Source organism: Brachyhypopomus gauderio, chromosome 8 (assembly GCF_052324685.1).
Source record: "Brachyhypopomus gauderio isolate BG-103 chromosome 8, BGAUD_0.2, whole genome shotgun sequence".
In the NCBI taxonomy this organism is placed as follows: Eukaryota; Metazoa; Chordata; class Actinopteri; order Gymnotiformes; family Hypopomidae; genus Brachyhypopomus; species Brachyhypopomus gauderio.
The window spans coordinates 9,185,836-9,196,460 of record NC_135218.1 but is presented as its reverse complement, the minus strand read 5'-3'; positions in this window follow the sequence as shown (position 1 = coordinate 9,196,460).

Sequence of the window (10,625 nt, the reverse complement as noted above, 5' to 3'; positions counted from 1 at the left end):
AGGCCACTAGACTTGGAGCTTGATGTCATCACAACGCACTGTGTCATGCCCAGATGTCATCACACTGTGTCATACCCAGGTGTCATCACACTGTGTCATACCCAGGTGTCATCACACTGTGTCATGTCCAGGTGTCATCACACTGTGTCATACCCAGGTGTCATCACACTGTGTCATGTCCAGGTGTCATCACACTATGTCATACCCAGGTGTCATCACACTGTGTCATACCCAGGTGTCATCACACTGTGTCATGTCCAGGTGTCATCACACTGTGTCATACCCAGGTGTCATCACACTGTGTCATGTCCAGGTGTCATCACACTGTGTCATACCCAGGTGTCATCACACTGTGTCATGTCCAGGTGTCATCACACTGTGTCATGTCCAGGTGTCATCACACTGTGTCATACCCAGGTGTCATCACACTGTGTCATGTCCAGGTGTCATCACACTGTGTCATACCCAGGTGTCATCACACTGTGTCATACCCAGGTGTCATCACACTGTGTCATGTCCAGGTGTCATCACACTGTGTCATACCCAGGTGTCATCACACTGTGTCATGTCCAGGTGTCATCACACTATGTCATACCCAGGTGTCATCACACTGTGTCATACCCAGGTGTCATCACACTGTGTCATGCCCAAGTGTCATCACATCACACTGTGTCACGCCCAAGTGTCATCACATCACACTGCACCATGCCCAGGGGTCATCACATCACACTGCGCCATGCCCAGGGGTCATCACATCACACTGCGCCATGCCCAGGGGTCATCACATCACACTGCGCCATGCCCAGGGGTCATCACATCACACTGTGCCATGTCCAAGTGCCATCACATCACACTGTGCCGTGCCCAGGTTGCTCAGACAGTAGTAGGTGGACTGGATGGCATTTGGACACAGGGAGCATTACAGTGGAATGGGTCTATTAATACATCCTCCCACTATGTGGACTTTGGTGAACTTTTCCTGTGTGTACGTCAGATAGTCAAATAAAAAGGCAGATGTTATCTCATACCTTTGGTCAATTCCTGCAAATCTTTTATGTTTTCATTGATATTTACAACGCGCATTTAGCAATCATGAAATACACCAACCTGGCAACATTTAGATAATGTTTATAATATTTTATCCCTGATTTTTTGTTGCATTGTCAGTCTTGTGAGGCACACATCAGAGCCATGTTCAAGACTGCTGTAAACTTATTAGGCACCTCTTGTTGTGCGTCCCGGCCACACTCCATTAAGAATGACCTTTCAGGATTAGAAAGGTCCATCCATTTTGTTGTCAAAATAAACGGTTCAATATGCACAGCGGGGGGAGGATGTGTTCCAGAAAGTAAGCATGTCAATCCAAACAAACGTGGTTCAACACCTGTAAAACAACTTTACCGGTATTCATCACATAGACATAAGAAAGACTAGTTCCTGATGTAACGTATGTACATGTAATCTCCCAAAATAAAAATTATAGAAGACCTGCAATGGGTAGCAGTTCAAACATCCAGGCCTTGTTGCAGTAAGAGTCCTTCACAGATAAGACATTTTCAATGAGCAAGCTATTTTTTTGTAAGGTAAAAGGTGGAAGCTAATAGTTTGATAAGTCAGATTAGCCAGCATTTCCCCAAACTGTTAGATCTGTTTGCCTTATTGCTGAAGCATAGTATAATGTAGAATATATCAGACACATGAAAGAACGTATATAGGTGGTTGGACAGGGTTTGGGCTAACACATGCATCCCAGCTGAAGCTCTGACTGGAATAGTTTCTTTGGTTACTAGTTGTACTTTTCTTGTTTGTGACTGAAAATGCTGTAAATTGGTGTAACATATTCAGTGTAGTACATTTTATGGCCAGCTCATGACATACACATGAACTAAAATATTATCACCTCGAGGCTTTCACGTCCTTGCAACCAATACTTTACTTCAGAGAATTACTGTGATTAAGATGCACCACCTACAAGTGTATATTGATCACATTTTCTGTAAGGCAAGGTTCATGGTTTATGTGCCTCCATTTACATCTGACAAATCTCAGCAAGTAAATACAGCTGGTGGCTGGTAGCAAATAGGAAATATTACATCACTAATTGATTACATCAGAATAAATGAGTTGCAGCAATGTACACCAAACTGTGTATATAGCAAGGTGACTGAGAACTGCATGGAAGATAATAAGTTTAACCACCGAATGTACAGTATTTGAAGAGGTGATTAATGTTAATCTTAGATTTTCTACACTTAATGTTTCATTACTATATAAAAAATACTATATAAAACTACTATTTCATATATTTCCACACCTTGCTCGGCTTGCTTTTGTGTGAAATTGTCAACTTTGCGTAACACTTTATAAATCTGTTAGTTATAACAAATATTACAGCTGTTGACAGTGTTGTGAGCACTGTTGAAAAAAACTGACCTTTTTAAAATAACTCCAAATTTCATCTTCCTACTTCACTCCTCATAATTGATTTGTTGATCAAATGCCAGGCGAGTCACATGATTGGACGCAGAACAAGTCTGTTATTGCAAAGAGGAAATTGAATGTAGTCAAGAAAAATGCAACTTGAGATGAACTAGTTGTATTTAATGAGTCTTTGGCGAGATCTGTGTATTGTCATGGGTTTAGAAAGTGCAGGAATAAATGAAGAAGCAAATGTGAGGATCCAGTATAATGACTTCAATGAAATGAACAAAAACAAACCAAGTATACAAGTATGAAAGAAACTAACTAGAACAAAAGAAAGCCAACATAAGTTTATAAAGGGGAAAAACATAAGAACCCCCAGGTGGTGTGACCAATGAGGCACAGAGCACACTGCCTAGGGGGTGTGGCAAGAAACCAGAACTGGGGACTTGTGCAACAAGACGAATGTAAACAAAATCACACACACACACACACACACACACACACACACACACACACACACACACACACACACACACACACACACACACACACACACACACACACACACACCATATATTGTCAGGGCAAAATTAATATTCACCAATATACACATATGCATTGATCACTCTTAGTAATAAGTAGAATGGAAATCACTTTATTAATGTATACTGACCATATGTTAGGCCTAGTACATTGCTAGGCCTAGATCATTGTATATACCTTAAGTCTCTCTCTCTCTCTCTCTCTCTCTCTCTCTCTCTCTCTCTCTCTCTCTCTCAGTAAATTGTGTGTGTGAGCACTCCTTGTGAGTTGAAGGCAGAAAGTCCCGAAGGTCTCGAGCCTGTAAATAAGGGTGTGCCTGGCGTCAGAATGGTGTATCTGGTGAACCGGAGGAACAAGGAGACCTTGGCCCGAGCACCCGGGCAGGGGAGGAGTGATGGGGGTGATACCTCACCCCATCACCTCACCTCATGTGGGCAACAAATGAGACGTAACATGCTTAATTCATGTTTCGGAAGTATGATGTAATCATGTAGCAAAATAGTATAAGAACTATTGTCTGTGAGAGGGGGCAGCTCTCTCTTGCAGACATACTTGAGTGTGTGTAACGGAGATCTCTGGATCAATCATCTTTCTATTTTTCTATCTTTTGACTTTAATAATCTTGATACTTTACTTTGACACCATACCCAACTGCTTTTCACAGTTCTTGCTCGCCAATATGGTTCAAATTTCTACTATATATATATATATATATATATATATATATATATATATATATATATATATATATATATATATATATATAGTTTTCTTTTTTCACATCAGTCAAACACATCTGAAGTTGGATAATGTTGGCTATCAACTAACTTCAAACAACCTTTGGTTTCATATGCATCATCAAGCAAACAACCTGCTCCTAAAAACAACAACTAGTTAGCAAGATCATGTGCGATCACTGAATTGATGCACTAGGTAGGTCTATACTACTGTTGAGGATTATAACAGAATTGATGCACTAGGTAGGTCTATACTACTGTTAAGGATTATCACAGAATTGATGCACTAGGTATATATGTCTATACTACTGTTAAGGTTTATCACAGAATTGATGCACTAGGTAGGTCTATACTACTGTTAAGGATTATCAGAGAATTGATGCACTAGGTAGGTCTATACTACTGTTGAGGATTATCACTGAATTGATGCACTAGGTAGGTCTATACTACTGTTGAGGATTTCTATATCATATACCTCAGCTACTCCACATTTAACACCCCCATGACTTGGCAGTGCTTTGGACATGGGGACGACTTTAGGGCCTTGTATGGATTACATCTTGTGTGGTGCCCCGGATGAGATCTATATATGGTTGGAATTCAGTATTAGTTGAAAGTGATCTTAGCCCTGTAATATTTGCCAGAGATGGACTAGCTGGCATGTTGCTGTTTAAAGGCCAGTGTTTGGCTCAGTCCAAGCAACCGGATCTGACTCAACCAGTGGCTGCCATTCCACCCAGTAAGTGGGTCACATAAAAGTAGGGCAAGTGGACCAGAGCCCTGAGCTTAAATGTCAACACACGGAGCTGCTGTAATTAACTCTGCCTCTATGTGGAAACACAACATTATTGGACAAACCACCACAAATTATGTGTTCATATTTGTACTGGTACAGACATGCTTTATCCTTTATTAAAACTTTCATTTACTAGCACAGTAAAAGACCTTTGGGAAGCAGAAAATACTGTGTTTGTCTGGTGTGAACTGAGATGGAGTTGCTCGCAGGTAAAAGTTTCGACTTTTGCTAGAAGAAGGATAATCCAAACTCACAGTTGAAAAGTCAAAGGTCAGAAACTAGTCAGCAAACAATCCCAATAGACAAACCAGACCTGGGGCAAGAGGGCAAAACCCAAAAAATAAATAATAAACTATAACAGGAACTGCTCAGAAATAGACAAGGCAAGCAAGACTTCACAAACATTTGCACTAAACAAACATTTACAGACGGACGCACGACGGAAAACAAGACACAGGTGAAACTAATGGTCAGGGGATGAGTAACAAACAAAAGGACTATGGGTGGTGTAGTTTGCAGGAAGCCTGCCCTGGGCAGTAGTCATGCCGGTGTTTTTTGAACACTATTATTTATTGACAATAAAATACAACTTTTCCACATTTTTGTTGTTGCATTTTATACTACAGAATGATTAGCAAACACCACAGTGGTGTCACTGACATCTGATCCAAACCATCCTCTGGTATTCCTGTTTGTTTTTGGTACCTCTCCATGCAGCACCTTTTTAAATGACAAAATAAGAACTACAGAAGCTTTAGGCATGTGTGGTCTTGTAGGAAGGTATGTTGTGTTGACGTGTAATGGAAACCTTATATTACTGTTTACTCTGTAAAGGTCACTCAGAGACTCCCACAATCCTTCCTCGCTGTCGTGATGTGCACGCTATTTTTACAACGTATTGTTGGACAAGTATGCCGAAGCCCCGACGTGATAAGCACGAGTCTCTACCAGTAAGCACTCTTAAGCACAAGGTCACACACCGCTCCGTGATTTACCGTGTCATCAGGCCAGTTATGCCAAAGATGCCGTTTCTTAGGACTGAATGTAAATCATCTGCTATATTTGCAGCCTCATTTAATGAGTGGCAGCATAAAGGTTACTGACGGGTCGGAACAGTTTATCACACCTTATGTCAAAGTAATCAGAATGGATTAACACCCCACATATTAATGTTATTAATATATTCTCTTTCTCCTCTCTCTCTCTCTCCTAGGCAATCATTATTTTCTGGGTGAGAATACAATGACTTTTTTGTTAACTCTTTTGCCATTACAGTCTAAACAAGTGCCCTGGTAGGGTATCTCTGTTTTTAACACTATGCAGAGCAGGATCAATGCAAATCACACGTTAGCTCATTTGTAACACCACATCCATATGAATATTTCAACTTTATACGTCAAAAATCTCTTGGCCTTTTGTGAATCATCCACAACTACGTCATTACATCATCAGAAAAGCATTCACTTGCATATTTCAGTTTACTAGTGTTAATTTCTTATGAATCCAACACATTTTAGAGCCTCGGCTTCTTTATATTGTTTCTATCAATTATCCGCATGATTAAATACAACTTTTGCTTGCTGCCATAATTCTATGATAGCTTTGGATATCAATTAAGTCGGGCACAGAAGTCCTGCTCGCCATCTCATTGCAGTTCACTTTTAGTGTCAGCCACGGCCTCTTTTCAGAGCTCAGTGTTCAGTTTAATTTGGCGCGTGTCACTGGGTGGCTTTGTCATGGCCCCTCTTCCACAACTGCCCAACTGTGGTCTTCTATTTCCAATACAATGTTCTTGGAGCATGGGTGTACAAATGCTGTATGTCATACACCTGAAACGTTTGTTGATGTCAATAAAACATCGCTATACATTTATACAACTGGTAAAGTATAACACGTTTAACTGGGCTACCAATAAGAAACTGCTATTCTTCACAACCGAATTAATTGTCTTGCCTGTTACAGTAGTTGCTATAACGTGACAGTAATGTTAGAGCTCTTGCTTTATCATGTTTATATAACTTAATATCATGCCATGTTGACGAGACAGCCTATGCCAAAGTGAGATTGGTTCTGGCTAGCAGGATTGAGCAAGTCTGTTTGCAGGTTGTATGTATGCTTAGTTGCATACATATTTCAGTACATCTAACAAAGAACTATATGCTAATGCTTTTTGTTGTTGTTTTTTTCATGTGAGTGTCTGCAAGTGTATTTGACATGGGGGTTACGGCCTTTAATAGTTGGTTTTCAAACAGCTGTGACAGTCAAGTGGTGCTGTAGCAATAATCATAGGAACAAAGAGGGATAGGGTGTCCGTTTAAAGACCAGTATCAGTACATCCTAATGACAAACAGGTCAAGTGTCAACTTGAATTTTAGCTGCACAGGAGGAATCTTTAATAATGGAATTTGTCCAAATTACTAATTCCTAAAGATACAGGACTTCTATATATAAATATTTATTTCCAAATAAGATGATGTGATGTACCATGTTCTATAAATACAAATGCAAATGCAATCCATCTCTGTCATTTAGTAGTAATAGCTGGCAAATGATCGAATGACATGAGTAGAGGGCAATGGCTCTTGTCACTGACTGCATATCACTAGTGCAGAGGAGAGAAAGAAATTAAGAAATATGTCAAAACCAAAATGCTAATGGTAAAATCCGTGTCGGTGGCAGGGTATCACCTACTCTGTTCCCTTGTAAAGGATTGATCACACATTTGAGGATCTAGCTGTTCATTGCATTACTCTGGCTGAATGCGTGCAAGAGTGTGAGAGCAAGCTCACCTGCATCTAATCTAACTGAAGATGATCTATCTGCTCAGATCATGAATTTAGCAATTGTTTTGTTGTTGTGTATATTTGTTTATCTTTGTTTTGTTGTGTTTTTTTTTATCTGAAATGAAGCTTAGGTGGGATACGTGGGAGCATGTGGTGTCCTGTAAGGACTGTCAAGTGCAGGAGAGCAGACGTGCAGACATGCTTTGGTTACCCATTAGGTTATATTAAGCCCTGGACCTTGAGCATGATTCTGACCAAATTCCTGGGGCTCTTTTGCCCAGCAGGAAGTCTAACCAGTGGAGCTGCCTTTTAGAGGGAGTGGTCTTTGGGGAGTGGGGGGTGGTCTCTGGAGCATGGGCATGGTCTTTGGAGAGTAGGGGTGGTCTCTGGGGTATTTTCTGTACATCATGTGATCTGAGAGGGGATTTCAGTAGGGAGGGGTGTGCATAACTGAGACGTGTCTATTTACAGCTGCAACATGTTTCATTTTTCTTATCAAGATATTGCGGTGGGAGCCACTACCAGCCTTTCATCTCAGCTCAATCAGTTTTCTCATACATCTACTCATTATTGTCAACACGAGTCATCACACTTGCCACATCTCAATGGTTGATATTTCTTTCTTCCACTATCCCCCGGCCATCACCGTAAATGCTTTACGGTCAGTCCTTCCTCTTTTTGTCCAAGGCCATGGTGTTAAACCTGAAAGTGTGTTTCTCCGAGTCTCCTCAGGCCCCATAAATATCTCACCGACTGCCTGTGAATCCCCTGAGAATCTGATTGGAATCCATGTGAACTTGGTCTTTATGATAACTTGACCCTAAAGGTACACTGGCAGATTGGTGATATTTACAATTAATGCAGCTAGGTCCTATACCAATATGGAAATGGTTAGATTTGAAAAATTGAAAGATTGCTGTGACATATGCAAGCCTGGGTCTGTAAATCGTTGGCATGCTTACAGACATCAGAGCTATTAGAGCTTCTCCCCTGCATTGCTGAACTTTGATACATACATTTTTTTTTCTTACACAGCACACAGAAGCATTTCTGTGCAGCAAAAATATTCAAATGTCTTCTGAGATTTGTCAAAGAGGGAAACATGTATTGGTCCCCAAATGTATTATTCATTCCACATACTGCATATTGCAGGGACACGGTGTTATGTGATTTTCAGTGCTCTTCACAAACAATACCCTGCTGTTTTATATGTGTAGTGTCCATTAATACTTGGTAAGTTAAAAATTGGATATGGTCTTCCAATAAATATCCAGAAACCATCACAACAGCAGTCATGTGTTACTTTTTCAAAACTGCACAAAAAGAAGAATCTTCTTGCATGCTTAAAAGCTTAGAATACAAACTGATGTTGGCAGGCTAGCAGCAAATTGTTACTATGCCAGTCAGACATTTCACCAAAAGATGGCCTTCCATCTTCAGAACACTGAAGCGAGATGATTGTGGAATGAAACAGCATGCTTAATTCCCAAGCAGCTTGAAGGTCAATTTGTTTGTTGCATTAATTTAATTAAGTTTAATCTAGAACTTTTTTTTAAATCTAAAAATCCTAGGTTGAACTTTAATGAAGAATTCTTCTATCCTCACCCTGAGAAAGACTGGTGTTCTGTTGGGTATACTTAACAGTACACCTAAAATGTATCCACAAATGACTTCTGTCATTAGTGTTAATTGTAAAAACCTTTGTTTTGGAAACCAGTGACTGCTTAAATGTGGAACTCTGTCTACAGTTTTCCTAGATGTCACTCAAGTGCTAATGTTACAAAAGTACAAAAAAGAAATCATGTCTAACATTTTTTATCTATGTTGTTGTCTAATATTTTAGTTTATTGTTCCCTATATCCTGGACCACAATATATTTTAACATATTAAGCAATAAAACATAAATATAACATCAAACCAAGACACAAGTTGTTGGAGTGTACTGGCATAGTCATAGAGACTAAACAGAAAGAAAATGGTGTTTGTTTTTCAGGAAAATAGTGTTTAGTTTTTCTCTGCACCTGTATCTGATGAAGGATTAATTGACCTCGAATAATACCATGTGTTGCCAATGAAAATGAGAGCAATAAAACTAAATTTTGCTAATTGCATTGCGAAATACACTGTAAATCTACACAACAATCTACGAATGTTAGTTACAACATTGTGTATATAATTTCTTCTTAGTGTCTGTATTGTGAATGCATTGTGAATGTAAGTGTTTTAGTTCATTGATTGAACCCACAGCAAGGTCAAATGAGGCCACATTTCTACATTGTGCATGTTGTCGATGTTTGTTTGTTTTGATCTCTGTTATGGCTTGGACAAGCTTACTCATTTATGTTCCATGCTATTGCAAAGCTTCAGAACCTATGGCCATCATCCAAGTTACTAACTTGCTGTGAAAATGCCCTCAGGGATTAATTCACATAGGAAGGGGTAGCAGAGGTCATATTGTAGGATGAAAAAGAGACATGTCAAGCCTTATATACTTAGGGTCATAGTTGGTAACGTCTGTTTTTAGCTGTCATGCTGTGGATTAATGGTCTAAGGCATTTCACCCAGTGTGCTGGCTCTAGCTGTGAAAATAGTTTCATGAAACAGACGTCAGAAGACATTCTCCTAGAGAGTGGACACAATACTTGATCCTTTCATGTAATCATTTATTATAAACAAGCCTCCAAAAATATTGTAGGCAGTTTACCTCTATATATTAACTGCAAATATCTTCATTTCAAATCAGGTGATCTTTTAAACACATATTAATTAATAATAATGATAGTTTTAACCCATGAGAATAAACTGGGCACATTAAGCATAATACTGTAGTTTAAAGTAAAGATTAGCTCTTTGTTGTTATGTAGTTCCAAGCTGTGCTACATGTGTATAGTTTTATTTCACTGTAGATTTTGTAGATCATATGTTTATATTATATATCTCAATCATGAGACACTGTGAGTCAAAGTATTCTTAAAACCTTTAAGTACTTACAAATGTAAATTGTAACAGAGTAAATACAGTGTTTTGCTACCGAATTCTGAACAAAGCTGTTAAGTCTGGAAGTACAATCATATCCTGCCATTATTCTCACCAATCTAACCAAACAAACAAAAATTACCAACAAAGTTTGCTACTAAATCTTAACTGCAGTTTAAATTAAGTGCATTTTTGTTTTCAATGGGTTGTGGGCTGAATAAGTTAAGATGAAGGTCTCTTGGTGTGGGATGTGGCAGCACTTTTTGGCAACCCTATAACGTTTGCAAACTGGGAGCTGTGGGTGGAAGGGGATACACAACAGGGACACACAACTCACTATTTACATGGGCCAGTTGTAGACAAAAA